Here is a 16,017-nt window from a genome sequence, read left to right as displayed (position 1 = left end):
CAAAGGGGTTTATTCAACTGCAGATTGCTGCCTTCCTTAAATACTCATTAAAACCAGTAGAGTCAACTGGATTAGGGTAATGAAGTATATTTGGGTTAATTCCTTTTTTCAGGGCTGATTGTTTTTTACTTCCACTAATGCATAGAAAACTCTTAGAAGGGGGCAGGGACATCTAGGTGGTTGAGTGGATGGAGAGCCAGGTCAAGAGACAAGAGGTCCTAAATTCACATGTGGCCTCAGAAACTTCCTATCAGTGTGATCCTGGGCAAGTCACTTCACACCCATGGCCTAGTCCTTACCACTCTTATGCCTTGGAACCAATACACAATATTGACACTAAGATGGAAGGTAAGGATTAAAAAAAAAAACTCTTGGAAGGGAAAGCAACTAACAGCTCCTATGATAATCCATTACAATATGAATCCATTAGAATATGAGTGCTGGAAGGAATCAGAAGATAAGAAAAGAAGTATCAAAATGCTTCGAAATTATATCATTTTAAGTTTCACATAGTGCTTTCCATATATTATTCCATTCTATCTCAGTTGATCCTTAATTACTTGCTGTTTTCACATCTGCAGATTGTTTTCTATCAGACCTTTCTATCCCATCTGTGACCTGGGAATGGAGATTTACAGAGGAGGAAGAGCATTAACAGTGGTGACAGAAGATGGTAGGTTCAACCAATCTCTGACACTACAGTTCTGAGCAAGTCTCTTGGAACCCTTCTGAATCTCAGTTTCTTCATCTGTAAAATATCTACCTATAGGGTCTTAAGGTCCTTGCAAAATGCTGTAAATGTTGCCATTATATGCTCTCTTTGTTTTCTTTTTGGCCTTGATAGTTATATTGGCTTTCTGGCTCCTGCATGTCTGGATCTCAGATCTCAGATCTATCTTTGATTCTTCCTTTCCCACATCTCCAGCTGTGTTAATTCTTCCCTACAAAGACAATGGTCTCTGGATTTCCTTTAGGTTATCTTCCTTCCAAAGTTTTATTCAAAGATCTGCATTATAAGCTGATAAAGCTGGAGTTTATAACCTGGGGTCCCTGGATAGATTTCATGGAAGCATGTTTAGTTGAGGGGGAGGAATTAATCTTTATTATCACTAGCCTCTAACCGAAATTCAGCATTTCTTTGTATTGTTTAAAAAAACGTTATTGTGAGTCCATAGGTTTCACCAGATTGTGTCAAAGGAGTCAATCACACACGCAAAAAAGGTAAAGAATCTCTGTGCTACAGTCCAGAGAGGTTTCTTATAATCCTTCTAAATCTCAGTTTCTTCATCTGTAAAATATCTACCCTATACGGTCTTTGAACAAAAGCGATATATATATATATATATGCATATATTTGTATATATATGATTCAATAAGATGGGGACAGAGTAATACACATCCAGTTCTCTTCCCCCCCCCCACCCTCTCCTCTTCTCCGAACTAACATAATCTTTTTCTTTTACAACCTCCACTCCCATTTTGATAGGCATCTCCCTCCCAATTCCCCACTTCCCCCACCCCCACCCCCTTGTCCAGGGCCATCTCCTCTTGGCAAAGCAGAAATATCCTCTAGGTTCTGGGATTAAAATCTTTAAATCTCTGAGTAGGTACAGGTCGATCAGTTTTGGATTGGGGGAGGGAATGAATGTGAATGCAGGGAGAGATTACTGAAGTTGATTTAGGTCTATCAACCCTGGACTCCAAGTTTTCTTGGGATATTTGATGGCGACCTTCGGGGTCATATTCAGTGATTCCGAAAAATTCATCTACAGGAACTTAGTCCATGCCTATATATGAGTTATATGTGGGTCTCAGATACCCATCTTGTCTATCTGCCTGCTTAGTCATGGCCCACCCCCACCCCCACCTTCCAACACATCCTGTCACCCAGCATGGGGCTCTAAAATTCCAGAGGACAGAATTCTTGCCTGGGATATGGGAAACAAAAAAGTGAAGGCTAAAATGGGGAGACTTCACATAATCAGATTCCCCGAGTCTATGATTTAAATAGGGGAGGAGGTGATGTTGAAAAAAAAATAAAAGAACAGATTTAAAGTTTTGCCCTTTCTGAACTGCTCAAAGGGAAGAAGTGGGCTGGGGTAAGGAGGTTCAGAGCCTAAAGTACTGCGTAGTAAAGGTCATCTTTGCTGATGAGGCTGCAGGGGAGAGATGTGGTGACCCGCCCCAGACTATATAGAATTTATAGTTTTGGAAGAAGAGAAATTCTGAAATATTCTCGGGCAGGGGAGGTCACTGGAAGGACTGAAAGTAAAACACCTCCTCCTCTTTATCCTCCTAATCCATCAACACTAGGATTTAATTCGGTCTAAATCTGAACATCGCCAAGGGTCGGCTGGGGGCGGGCGGGGTCGGCCGAGAACGGGCGGGGCCGCCCAGTGCCGGCCTAGAGCTGGTCCGGCAACCCAGGGACAGCCTTCATTGGCTAGCGTGGACATTACTATATTCAATCTGCAACATGTCCTTCCGCCAGAAAATGAATTCCCTCAGAATATGATACAAGGAGATACTTTCTTTCGCTCTCCACGCTCCTCGCATTTCTGACTAGAAGACATTACCAAATGAAGGTCGGAGGTGTAGGAAGCACCTAGAATCGGGGAGGATGGGAGACAGAGAGGGGGAGGGGAACGGGGGCGGGGACTGCGGATGGATCTTCGGTTGTGCTGCGACTGTGGGATCACCTTGAGACTGCAGCTTTAGAAAGCGGCATAAGAGCGACGCTTCGGGAGCGGAGAATTCCTCTTTTGCAGCTCTTCGGAAGTGGACGCTTTCCTCGTGAGGTGAGGCCCCTGTTGCAACCTCTTTGTTCTAGCATACACTTAAGTCAGTCCAGGGGATGTGTAATTTTGATAGCCCTAGGACAATGAGGTTGAGGGGAGGTTAGGAGATCCCACTTTCACCTTCTATAGTCTTCTCCGACTCACATTCCCCCCACTCCCCTTCCAGCGTCTCCTCTCCCACTTCCTAATTTTTCCTCACTCCTCATCCCCTCTAATGTTTTCTCTTCCGCCCTGTTTCATCCCTCTCCAGCCCGTCTGGTGCATATCTTCCATCTCCACCGTTCCTCATCTCTTTCACCCACCCCATCCCTTCTGGTGTGTGCGTTGTCCTAAATTTTTCTCAATGTGATCCTTACCTTCTCCAGTTATTTTAATAATCTCATTTTCCTTTCTTTCCCCATCCCTACTCTTCTGGTGCGTCCTTTTCTCCTCCTTTCCCCCATTTTATACTCATACCAGCTTTCTTGGTGCATGCTCTTTCCCCCTCCCAACTCTTTGATGCATGCGCTTCCCCTCTCCCCATTTCTTCCCCCTCCCAGCTCACTTGGTGCATGCTCTTCCCCTCCCCCATTCCACCTCAGTTCTACTGGTGCAAGCTCTTCCCCCTCCCCCTCCTTGTGCTCTCTCGCGGTGCCCCCCTCCACACTTTTATGCCCATTCCATCCCGCCTCGTGAATGTTCTTTCCATTTAAGCTTTTAAGTTTGGTACCCACCCATGGCCTTTTCATCTGGCTGGCTACTAGGTCCTTCTGAGGGAGGAAGTCGCCATAAGGCGAGCATACCTCTAGGCACTAGCAGACCTGGAGATGACTGGGACATGTGAGGCCAAGCGGCCTGGAGTGTGGTCCTCGGATTGAGAGCATCACAGGAATTTCCCTCTGCTTTGAAGCCTGGCTCGTTCCCCAAGGAACCTAGGGTGGGTTCCTAAACATTCAATCCTAGCAAAAATCAGGACTTTACTTTTTCCCCCCTTTTTGGGTTTTAGTCGGGTCCGAACTAAAAAGTAATTTTAAGAACCTCGGGAGTTCATGATTCACCGGTTAGAGGCTTCTCTTCTCCCCACATCTATCCTGTGCTTCTATTACATGCACATAAAGAAAGCATCTTGGCCTTTCGAAATTGTTTGGGATGGGAAGAGGTGAAAAGGAGAATTGAAGCTAATTATTGCAGGCATTGTAACAGGGTACAATTATGTAATCTTCCTGAGGTAAAGAGAAGAGTGGGTGTTTCTCAGGTTTTTTTTTCTTTAAAAAGTTCTCATAATTTCCTGTTTTGTTCAGCTTTTGATCTCTGAGGAGAAAGCACTGGGTCAATGTCTTGCCTCAGAATTTGATGTTTAGTCTGGGCTGTATTTACTTGGTTTGAAATACTCCCTTCATTTTAGGTAAGTGCCATATAAAAAGAGAAAGAAGGGACACTATATGTAGGGCCTTGGGTTTCCCCTTGGGTGCAGACAATAGGACTTTTACTTAGTGGCTAAGTAAGAGTTCCTTGGACCAGACTACTCCATCTCTTTCTGTCCCCCATGCACGTAACTTCTGGTAACTCAGTGACTGCCTACTGCTGCTGATTGGCTGCCCTAGGATCTGTTACTCATGTTTTATGCATCACTCCTCCCCCCCACCCCCAAAGCTTCTAGGTTTGGATGGAGAGTAAGAAACGTGGAGAGTAGGTTTTCCTTTGTGTCCCAGAGTGAGGTATTTGCTGGGTTTCCTAGACATTTCCTACACATCTCTTTTATATTAAATGTATATACATTTGGTGCTGAGATTGGCATGCTTCATTTGGGGAAGGAATTTTACTGCAGGGGAAGAAGGTAATCTATATAGGGTCTCTGCTCCACGTGGTAATGCCTCTAGGCACATGAGGTCCAGCATGGTAGTTATTAGTGTCATCATTTCCCTGAGTATATTACAAAAAATTAATCCAATGTTGCTCAGAACTTGCATATATATATATGGAATTTTTTAAACTTGTGAAATTTAAGGAAATCTTTTTTTTTTTTTAATTTTAAACCCTTAACTTCTGTGTATTGACTTATATAGGTGGAAGAGTGGTAAGGGTAGGCAATAGGGGGTCAAGTGACTTGCCCAGGGTCACACAGCTGGGAATTGTCTGAGGCCCAGGAAATCTGCTTTTAACTTCCTCTGATTTAGGACAAAAACTCAAACTCTAAACTCACTTTCCTGTTACCTTATCTTTGGATCCCCTTGACCTGGCACAGAAGAGCTTAACTGCTTTTTGAATTTAAGTTCATGTTCTCTCAACATCTAGAAACCCTAGGGGTTCCTGAGAGGGGAAAAAATAGTCTCCTGAGAGGCATTGTTTACCGGGCAGCTAATAATGGAAAATTCCTATGCAAATTTCATTGGGACTGGAACTTCTTTTACATCTTCACTTAGATTGGCAAAATTGAATTTTACTTCTCTCCCTGCCCCCCTTCCCCCATTTGCCAATTTTATGGGATTTTTTTCTATGTACAAAAGAATGTGAGCTCCTTGAGGGCCAGAACAGTCTTCTGTGAAGCATGTTCCAGTACTAAATGCTTATTTGATATCATGGTAGTCTGATTTTAAGATAAGTGGGTCTTAGATTTGCCTGCTTCTGTAACATGTAATACAGCATCTGCTAGTAGATATACTGAATATCTGCTGCTAAAATTAGAGTAGTACAGTCAGACCCTTCTGGCATCCAAGGGTGTGGCTGTTCCCTAGGGCACAGAAAAAGGTGATTGTGATGCCTTTCCTTTTTATCCTATTGGTTGCGAAGGTTTGTCCTCTATCACTATCACAATAGGTGGTCAAGTAAATTACTTAAAGAGGAAAGAAATGACTTCTTATAAAAATAGTCACTATAAATTAGCAGGAATTAAGCAAGATGACTCACCATTTCAGGATAACAGCTTTTGAGAGGGCATTCTTTTTGGTTGGGTGAGTGGGGAAATTAGTGTGGCCCTTGCACACAAAGCTTACTTCCATTTCCTTTCATAGAATTTTAGGTGAATTATGCTCATCCCCTCACTTCTTGAAGCAAAATTGTCATCCAAACTAGATCCAACCTCTGTTCTAGGTTCCAAATCCCTTTCCATTGAGGCTAAGGTGATAATGAGATAGCAAAGCATTTTGCCCTACTAGTTAAAATAGTATCTAACTCTCCATGTGAACACATTTGGAGTATTCATGGCAAAGATAGTGGAGTAGTTTGCCATTTCCTTCTCCATCATATTTTACAGATGAAGAAAATGAGGCAAACAGGATGGCTGAGGCCCGATATGAACTCCGGAAGATAGTCTTCTGATTCTAAGCCCAGTGCTCTATTCACTGAACCATCTAGCTCAAGTGTTTTTTAAGGCTTTAGGATTTTTTTAGAGTTATCCTACAACTATGACTATGAGGTAGGGAGTACAAATATCTCCATTTTACCAATGGGGAAGCTGAGACTTGGGTGGTAACACTTATGTCTACTAAGTAAAGAACTTAGATTACATCCTCGCTATTTTTTCATGAATCTGACATCTAAAATGATTAAATGAAGCCTTGTATATAGTATCTTAGTTTTTTGAAAGAAACTTTTACCTCCAGTAAAAAAGGGAACTTGAAAAGGGAGATGAAATTATAGAACTTAATTACCTAAATTATGATATATAGATGATTAATATAGGAATGCCCTCCTAAAACTTCTAGCACATCCTTCTCCAATTTGTCAAAATAGAGTAGAATAATTTATTTTATCCTGGAGAAGGTTATTATAATTGTTAAAACATTTGACCCATAAATCCAAGTGCATAATATGACTTTGCAAATTTAAAAATATGAAGCCATATGTTGTACCTTTAGTTGTTTACCTTTCTCACACACTCATAGCATTAAACAAGAGTCCAAGGACAGAACCCATGACTGCATTAATTTAAGGAAATGGGATTAGCTGAAGCTAGTGGGGGAGAAATACTTTAGCAAAGTTCAACTTGTAACACCTGCTTCAATTTTAATTTTACTTTAACCTCCTAAAAGAATCAAGAGCATATTTGATTTAATTGAGGAGAGTTAGCTTTTTCATTTTGAAGAGGAAAATGCTTCATTTCAAATGATTTTCTTTGATTTTTCCAGTACTCAAATAAGACTATTTAGGGTATGGGAAGGGAATGTTTCAGGCCTTTATTTGAATATCTTTATAAAAGGTACCAAGTTGGGTATTCATAGACGGTATTGCAGGGTCTCATGGTCAACAATTGATCATTGCTTATAGAGATCTTGAAAATATAGGGGCTAGACGGAATCTAGAATCTCTTATTATAAGGGCATAATTTTAACCCCCCCCCAAAAAAAAAACCAACAAAACTGGTATCTTATTTTCTTATGATTATCTTTTTCCCTTTTCCAAATGCCTTATTACCAGGAAATTCTAGTTCATTGAACGTTTCGAGCAATTTATTTTGCTAGGATGATTTGAAAATTTTTTACTTTAGAATATATTGTGAGGTCAAATTATGCAGTGACCTTTTAAGTATTTCTTAAAACTTGGATCCTCAAATAACAGGCTGCTCTATTTTTTCCTCCAGTGAAGAGAGGATTGAACAGCTTTGGAGGATGGGTTGGGTTTTTTTTTTGGCCTGCAGAACTGCAGTGTGATGTGCTGACTGGCACGTAGGGAGACTGCAGTACCTACCACTGGCCAGCAAAGACAGGAAGCCAAATAGTCTAGGAAGAACTTAACAATGATTTTTTTTTATGAAAGACAACAGAGCTGTAATAGCTTTTAATGAATGATAAAGCATTTATTTGGTAGAATCCGGTAGTCTGGTTCTGAGGCCAGTTAGTTAGTCATGAATTTTGAAGACAGATGTACTATACTGGGAGATTTAAAAAAACCTTTTTGAAAAGTTACTCTACTAGATTGGGGGAGGGGTGTGATTCTTAACAGCATGTGCACTGCTGGGGCAAACCAAAGAGGTTTTAATTTATGGGGATATCAAATTACCCTAGATCAGAATAGATTTGCCTCCATCTTCTCCAGACACCTCAATTGTTCTAGAGCATGTAGTCAGAAGTATAATGTCCACATGGTATGGTGTGAAGGAAAAGTAAAGATAGCTGGAGGACCATCGAGCTATGCCAAATGTGTACTGAGCTCCCCAAAGCAGAAGTTGGCAAATTTGGACCAGATCCTATTTTTCTATGACTCAGGTTAAGAATATTGTTTTTAAATTTTTAATAAAATTTTGTTGTATTCAAAAATTATAAAAATCATTCTTGGCTCAGAGGCCAGCTACTACTCCAACCTTTTCTGGCTTAAATGGTTTTGCTTAATACAGCTATCCCTTTTTTATGTGTAAACTCATGACATGATTTAAGCACTGGGTAGGGGAAGGAGGTGTAGATATTTTTGTATTTCTGAACACCTATAGCATAGTACCTAGCTCATAATAGGCATTTAATATCTACCTGTTGTTTACCTTGTAAAAAACAAGGGGGTGACTGTCAGCTCAAATGGTACTTATTTCCCCTTTCTTGTTTTAAATTAGTTTTAGTTTGTAGTTAGGCTATGATATTGTATTTAGATTTAAATATCAATTTCAGAAAGATTGATAAGATTAGAAGATTAGTGACCAGGCCAGATAGAGAAGGAAGAAAAATTTAATTTTATTTGGAGCCAGAGACCAAAACTAGGAGTGATAGTTGAAGGTTATAAGGAGAGAAACTTAAACTTAATAGCAATAAAATAACAATTTGACTCTGGTCAGTTTATATCCATGTCAGACAAGAGTTCATTAAATTTTACAATGTTCCAGGCACTGTGCTGGGCTCTAGGGAAACAGACAAAAATGAAAACAGGTGGCTCAATGGATTGAGATCCAGACCTAGAGAATGCAGGTCCTGGGTTCAGATGGCTCAGATACTTTGTAGTTGTGACCCTTGGCAAGTCACTTAATTCACATTGCCTACTGCTCTTCGGTCTTGGAATCAATTCCAAGACTAGAGGGTAAGGGTTTAAAAGAAAATGTAAACAGTTCTTGCCTTCAGGGAGTTCATACTTCGAATTTTTTTGTGCAGGAAATGAAAACTTACTGGGAGGTTCTGTAGAGACTAAGCTGAGTCTGGAAAAAATAGAGAATAGGAATTTTTAAGGCTTAGATGGAGCCAGGTGGAAGAGCATTCAGGCATGGAGGACAGTCTGTGCAAAAGCAGGTGGGGGTAGGTAGGATATTGAAAATAACGAATTGTAAAGAGCAGCAAATGGGCAGTTTTGAGTTAGAACCCTGTCTGGAAAGACAAGACAGATTGGAGCCATATTATGAAAGGTTTGAGCAGGCAAGGATAGGTTACAATCTGCATCATTGGGAAGAACTATCAGTGAGATCACAAGCTTATTTGAGAACCTCATTCAGAAAAAACTGATAAGAGCTGTCCAAAAATGGAAGGAGTAGCTTCAGAAGTCTTAAAGCAGAGGCACAGATGACTACTTGAGCTCATGTCATATATGGGCTCAAAATGGAGATTTTTTTTTTTTTTGCAGGGGGTGGGGATGGGTTAATGGGTTGTGCTTTTGAAGTCCATTATAACTTTAAATTGTGATTCAGAATGTAGACCTGGAACTTGCTTGTAAAAGTCCTTCAGGAAACTATATCTATACATTTTATTGACACAATCTTGACAGAATTGGTGTAGGTTTGATGAATTCATTTTCTTCAAAGAAGGAATTAGATTCAGAGGATAGAACTTTTGTTGCCATCTATATTGAATTAGCAAAATATAATATGATCCGAATATAGTGCAATCTCAAATATTTTGAAGGATAACTCAACTCAGAAAGAAGAAACACCCATTTTATTCTCTCCTTTTAAATTACAACTTTCTCTTAACTCGTGAATAATACAGGCACTTTATATTCGAAGTAAGAGCTACCAAGACCAAAAACACTGGCTTTAGATCTATCTCCACCACAACACAACACCCAAAACAACGCCTGTATGAAAGACGATTCCGGTGAGACAACACGTACGTGAAGTTTCGACAATTTAGCCTAAATCTATTTTCAGTGTTCTCAAGACACTTGCAATACATTTGAATAATGTTGCATCAAATCATAATGTAACATGAATTCTCTACTGTAGTGATTAAGTAGATGCATGTTGAGATGCACAATATGCAACTTTTAAGGGTTTCAAAGCTTGGAAGTGTTGGAATATAGTGCAAACATGACTTTCAAAGGTACATTTTTTGGGGGAAACTATTCCCATCCCAGTGAAAGTTTAGAACAAAGATGCTTTCTGTTTTAAAATCAGTAAAGAAAATCTGTACTTATTTCTTCAAATTATATTCCTTGTTTGAAGCTTTTTTTTTCCTGACTGAAATCCAGAACAGATTGATTCTACTGGTGAATTACTTGTTTTTTTACTACATCCCATTAAGATAATAGGGTTAAAGCTAGAAAATAATTAATGTTCTCCATTTATATATAAACAAACTGAGGCCAACAAAGTTTAAATGGCATGTCCGAGATCGGACAAATTGTAAATGCCTTTGGAACCCAGGATTCCAAACCAGGTCCTCTGATGACAAATCTGGTACATTTTCCATTAGGCCATATTGGAATTCCAGGCTTCCAAAATGTTATGTAATCCTGGCTAAAATGGTGGCCAACTAAAGTATAGTGAATTGTAAATTGTTTTTTCCCCCGGAATATCTCTCCTGTTCAAAATGGAAATTCTAGTTTCCAGCCCAATGCCAATAAATTAGCAAATGGTTTGATTATTAATTTCCACCAGAAGGAAAACAGAATCTTAGGATTTGACAGTAACATCTTCCTATTTTCTTTTTACTCCTTATGTAGAGGAGGGAGAGGGAAATCATCTATATGGTATGGAAGGGGGCAGGGACCCAGGGACCTTGTTAGGGCTGGTTGGTGGCATAACAAATATCTAGAATACCAGGCTGGATAGAGACAATGAAAGTTGGAAATAGAATTAGCCAGGAATGGAGGTTGACAAAGAAGGATTTGGGACATAGTGAAATTAAATGGAACATTTTTTGACCATAGGTAGGTTTAGAACTTAGTGTTCTGAGTAATAAAATAACTATAATTTTAAAAATTCTTTTTTTCCCTGGTATGTAAATATCAATTGTGTCTGAAAGCTGGGGAGCATAGTTCTAAGAACCCCAGGAGTATATTAAAGTGGAAGTGGCAAGTTAACCTTTATGATGTTAAAAAAAAAAACTTTAAATCCCCTTTCTTGTGCTTACTCTACATGTGACACTGGGAAAGTCACATAACTCATAACTTCTTTGGGTCTCTGTTTACATAGCTTTAAAATAAGAGGATTGAACATTTTCCTCAGTCTTCTAAGTACAAACTTTAGGATTTAACTATTTTCAAGACTAATTCAGAGGAGCAAGCTAGGTAGCTGTGTTTAGCATGCCAGATCCAGAGTCAAGGACCTGGGTTCAAAATTGGCCTCAAACGCTGTTTGACCCTTCAGCAAGTCGCTTAACCCCCATTGCCTAGCCCCTAAATACTCTTCTGCCTTGGAACCAATACACAGTAATGATTCTAAGATGGAAGGTAAGGGTTTTTTAAAAAAAAGGAAGAGGTTTCTTTTTCTTTTATTTTTTTACTTTAGTCATTATATAATTATATATCAATATATAATACTGATTTTTTTTCCCCCTCTGAATCAACTTAAGAATTCAGAAGAAATCTTGGCTTCATTCTCTATCCCTAGCCCAGGGGTCTGCAACATATGGCTCTCGAGCCATATCTGGCTCTTGAGGGCAGGAGCCATAAAGTCAATTTTTTTTTTCAGGCACTGTTACAGGATCGTGCACTGTGAGCACTGTATGGCTCTCACGAAATTACATTTTAAAAAATGTGGCGTTTATGGGTCTCAAACACCTAAAAAGGTTGCCCACCCCTGCCCTAGCCCTATTTCTTTTTCTTTCCTGACAAACTGAGCCCGATTCCTGGAGTTTGTTTTGGGACAGGTTACCAATTACATGCCTTTTTGTCCTACTCCTGGTCTAACTAGTCCTATTCTTTATGCATTGTGAAATAAAATGACAATTGAATATAAGAGGCTGACTAATGGAAAAATCTCATTTTTCATAAAGGTATTTTCCCCATGGCTCTAAGGAAGATCCTGGTGCAATGGCACAGGCTTGGGACTAGGGCATCACTATCAGGAAAGATTCTTGGCCAGTATAAATTGAGAAACTGGATAACTGCTAGTTGGAGGTGGATTCTGCATGTCTTTGCCTCTTGAGGAGGGTGCAGTAATGAGTCAGAGCTGCCTGATTAAGCCTTTCTGCATGTGCTGGCAGGAAGCTGTTCTGAAATCTGCTGAGAAGAGGGGGAAGCAAGCCACCCTGGGATCCTCTCTGATACCACATATCTGACTTCCCACAAAACTGGACATATGGGGGTGGGGTGGGGTGGATGAGAGAATGTTGGAATTCTTCTCTATTAGAAACAGAAAGGGCTAGTTAACTCCTAAAGACACATCCCAGAGGAAATCTAGAACCATTCTTGGTAATTGATTTTTAATTAAACAAATCTTCCTGTGCCTCTAAATATTCCATACTATGCTAAATTATGTAGGACTTGGTAAATGTTGTGATGATAGGAATAAATAAGGAACTTTGCTCTACTTAGATAATATACTGTCTCAAGTAATTTATTCAAGCATTATTGCTTCAGTTTCATGATCAGAAATATTATAACTCTTTTGGAGGAAAAAAAGGGGGTCATTTTCAGCTTTACTGAACATCAGTAAAGCTTAAAGAGGTTGAAGATTTTAATGAGAGTTGAGAACTACAGCCCCAAAATATTGATATGATTTAGATAGATTCTAGGGAGGAGAGAAACCATCTAAGTAAGGTAACTAACAAAAAGCTTCTAACAATAGTAAGAGAAACCATTATAGGTTAGAATTGGAGAATAGCGGAAAATAAAACATAGCAAGGTGGAATAAGATTGTCAGGATAGCTTCTAAATACTTCCATTTCAAGCTGGAATTATGGATATGGGTTGAAAGTAGAAGTACAGGAATGGAAGCAGCTGAAAATAAAAAGATTTTGTCCCTGACAACAAATATAAAGGGATTGTAAGCATAATGTTAAGTAAATAGGTCCTATTCAATTGGATAAATTGGGAAGTATATGTATCTGGGCCTACACTGAATTTTCTGTATCTAAAATAATTAGGATAAGAATAGTTGAAGAGAGGATACTAGGTGACAATGTGGCAGGCATTAATATATCCAGCTTTTTTAATACTCTAGGAATAGCTGCTTTTGCAGTCCATGGAACACCCAGTTGTTGAGGCAATTCCCTCATAATCACAATGTTTGGCCTTTTAATATACTTCAGACACTTAAGTTATTTCTTTAATCTTTTACAGCTCTTCAAGGCAAGAATCGTTCTATACTTCTGGGTTTACGTTCCAGTTTGAGTCCCTGAGTTTAACCGAAACAGAAAGCAGTAGTAAGGAACAAGCCAAAAAACAAAGGTATACCATTTTTTCCCCTATACATACCTACAGCTATTACTACATATTGATTATTTTGTCACCTAAGCAAGATGCAAGGATCAGACAGTAAGTTTTTTAAAATAAGGTTGCACAATTTATTGCCCAGACTAGAACTTAAATCACCTCTGTCCTAGGGAAGGGGAAAATCATAGGAATGAAATTACTTAACACAAATGTGTGGACCTGGTGATGTTAACCATTCCTTTAATAACCTTGACTATACTATTGAAATATTCAGACTAACTATCTCTTTAGAGGTAGGGCCAGCTATTCACCTTCCATTTCAGATGGAAGGAATGTCATTGTCTACCCAACTCATAATCTGAGAAACAAATCACCTTTACAATTCAAACAAGTGGTTGTTTGGCCTTTGCTTGAAGTACTGTAGATCAGAGGGAAAACAATATGTCTAGAAGATTCCCATTTCACTTTGAATAAGGGTAATTGTTGGGACCTTAAGGTTAGATATCTGGTTCAGGCCCTCATTCCCTTTTATCATTTGTTAACAGGGCTAGGCTATGGGGGGTTTAAGTGACTTGCCCAGGGTCACACAGTTAGGAAGTGTCTGAGGCTAGATTTGAACATAGGACCTCCTTTCTCTAGGCCTGGTTCTCAATCCACTGAGCCATCCAGCTGCCCCCCACCTAAAGTCTTAAAAGTCTGATCACAGCCTCCACACACAAACATCCAATTCAATTCCAGTGTCTTCCCTATTAACTCCAGGATCAAATATAAAATCCTGTTTGGCTTTTAAAGACCTTTCTAACCTGGCTCCTTCTCTTTCCAGTTTCTTATACTTTACCCTACCCTCTTCCACAGAATCTTTGTTCATAATCTGACTGTCTCCTCAGTTGTGAAAGTAGAAGTTACTTATATGACCATGTAGTTCAGGAGCAGACACTACACTGTCTTTGATCCTGTGACATTGGCTTCCTTGTTGTTCCTTACACAAAGACTGAGTTTTCATAGTCTTGTTTCTCTTTGTTTCTTCATCTAGCTTTCTTAATTTTTATCAAGTTTTACCTTTGGGAATCCTTTTTCCAGTCCCCTTTAATCTTAACTTCCCTCTAAGACTATACCTAATTTTTTATTCTTTGCATACATCTTGATTTTTACATGGTTGTCTGCATCTACCTGCTTTCCCCATCAGATAATGGCCTTTTCAAGGATACACTGTTTTTTGCCTTGTATCTCCTTAGTGCTTAGCATATAGTGGGCACTGAATAAATTAGTCAATTGACTATTCTTAATTCCGCCGTTTTGACACTTGAAAACTGATTCTCCCTTCCACATGACAGCCCTCCAGATGCTTGAAGATACTTATATTTACCCTGAGTCTTCTAGACTATATGTTCCCTTTCATTTAATTGTTCCTTGTATAATATCAACAATCCCATTGTCATCACCATCCTTTGTATGCCCAAAACTTAGCAATGACTTCCCTAAATTTTGTCACTTACAGGATTATGAGTACAATACTACAAGTAGAGGTTAATCGGGAACAGACTATATTATGGTTTTTACCTCTTTCCTAGCCATGTTATACCTCTCTTAAGGAATACCTTAGTTTTCATATCACTAATTCATCAAGCCATGTAGCTCTCTACAAACACTGGGTTTGTTTATTGCTTCCTGGTCATTCCTTTGGCCATAATTATATATGAAAAGTTGATCTCATGAACCTAAAATAATAGATTTTACATTCTCATTAAGACTCATTTTAAGTGGATTCAAATCGGTGTGTTCTACCTTGTTAAGATCCTTGGTTCTTGGAATCACATTCTGAAAATTTGAGAAGCATGCCATCTCTGGCTTTATTAAAGTCATTGATAAAAAAAATGTAAAAGTTGTAAAAGGGCCACAAACATACTTGGGACAACTCAAATGGAGTGAGACCATTTTTTCAAGGTGGTATCTATTAGTAATTACCTATAAATAGAAATGACGTTGTGTTTATATATACTTATATCTTTTGTCAAATGATGCCATCTTTGGTGGGGGAAGAAAGGAGAGAGAAAAATGGGTATTTTAATATAACAACTTTTTTTTTAAAGAAAGTAATGAAAAAGTTTGGAATATTACTAGAACTACTAAAATGTGATGCAGAGACACAACATAAGCACATGCTTTTGGAAAAATGGTTTTGGTAGATGATTCAGGGCTACCAAATCTTAAAGGTTTTTGTTTTTTAAACATCAGGAAAAATTCAAGGAAGATGCACAATACACATACAAACATATATTAAGGTTTGAAGGGGAAGAAAAAGAAGGGTATGTATGACAAATGCCCTGAGTAACACACTAAGGTGTTAAAATAATTAAATTATTACAGTTGTTAAAAACAAATTAAAACAATTCATCCTTTAAAATTGAAGAAGCTAATAATTGCTCACTTTGAAGTAAGTAGATAGTCACAATCTGGCTGTGTCTCCTTCAAGGTTGAAAATAGAAGTTAAGTTACATAATTATGTTATTTCAGGAATAGGCTCTGTCTTGATTGGCAGAATGATTTCTAGAATATACCATAATGGTCAAATGCTATACTATTACTTTATCTCTTCCATTCTGGTGATTCAATGTTATTCTGTTTCACTGCTTTTTTTCCGTGATACTTTAATTTAAATAGTTTTACCTAGATTTTTAGGAAAGCGTTTTTTAGCAGTTATTTGTGAATAAGAAACAGAAAGAGTTAGCTCTAG

At 38.7% G+C, this 16,017-nt stretch overlaps 1 protein-coding gene across 4 annotated transcripts in view; it reads left to right on the top strand.

Moving 5' to 3' along the window:
- Nucleotides 1–2,713: 2,713 nt before the first annotated feature.
- The window catches only part of PKM (pyruvate kinase M1/2), a 37,042-nt gene continuing 23,738 nt past the window's right edge, over nt 2,714–16,017 (top strand). For 3 of the 4 annotated variants that reach the window (XM_044665789.1, XM_044665786.1, XM_044665788.1), the window contains exons 1-2: nt 2,714–2,798; nt 13,191–13,298. The gene's annotated coding sequence lies outside the window, so the exon portion shown is untranslated. Of the gene's footprint in view, nt 2,799–11,951; nt 12,027–13,190; nt 13,299–16,017 lie in introns of those variants that run through there. The other variant, XM_044665787.1, reaches the window with a different exon arrangement.

Source organism: Gracilinanus agilis, chromosome 2, assembly GCF_016433145.1.
Source record: "Gracilinanus agilis isolate LMUSP501 chromosome 2, AgileGrace, whole genome shotgun sequence".
NCBI lineage: Eukaryota > Metazoa > Chordata > Mammalia > Didelphimorphia > Didelphidae > Gracilinanus > Gracilinanus agilis.
This window is presented reverse-complemented; position numbering and strand designations above follow the sequence as displayed.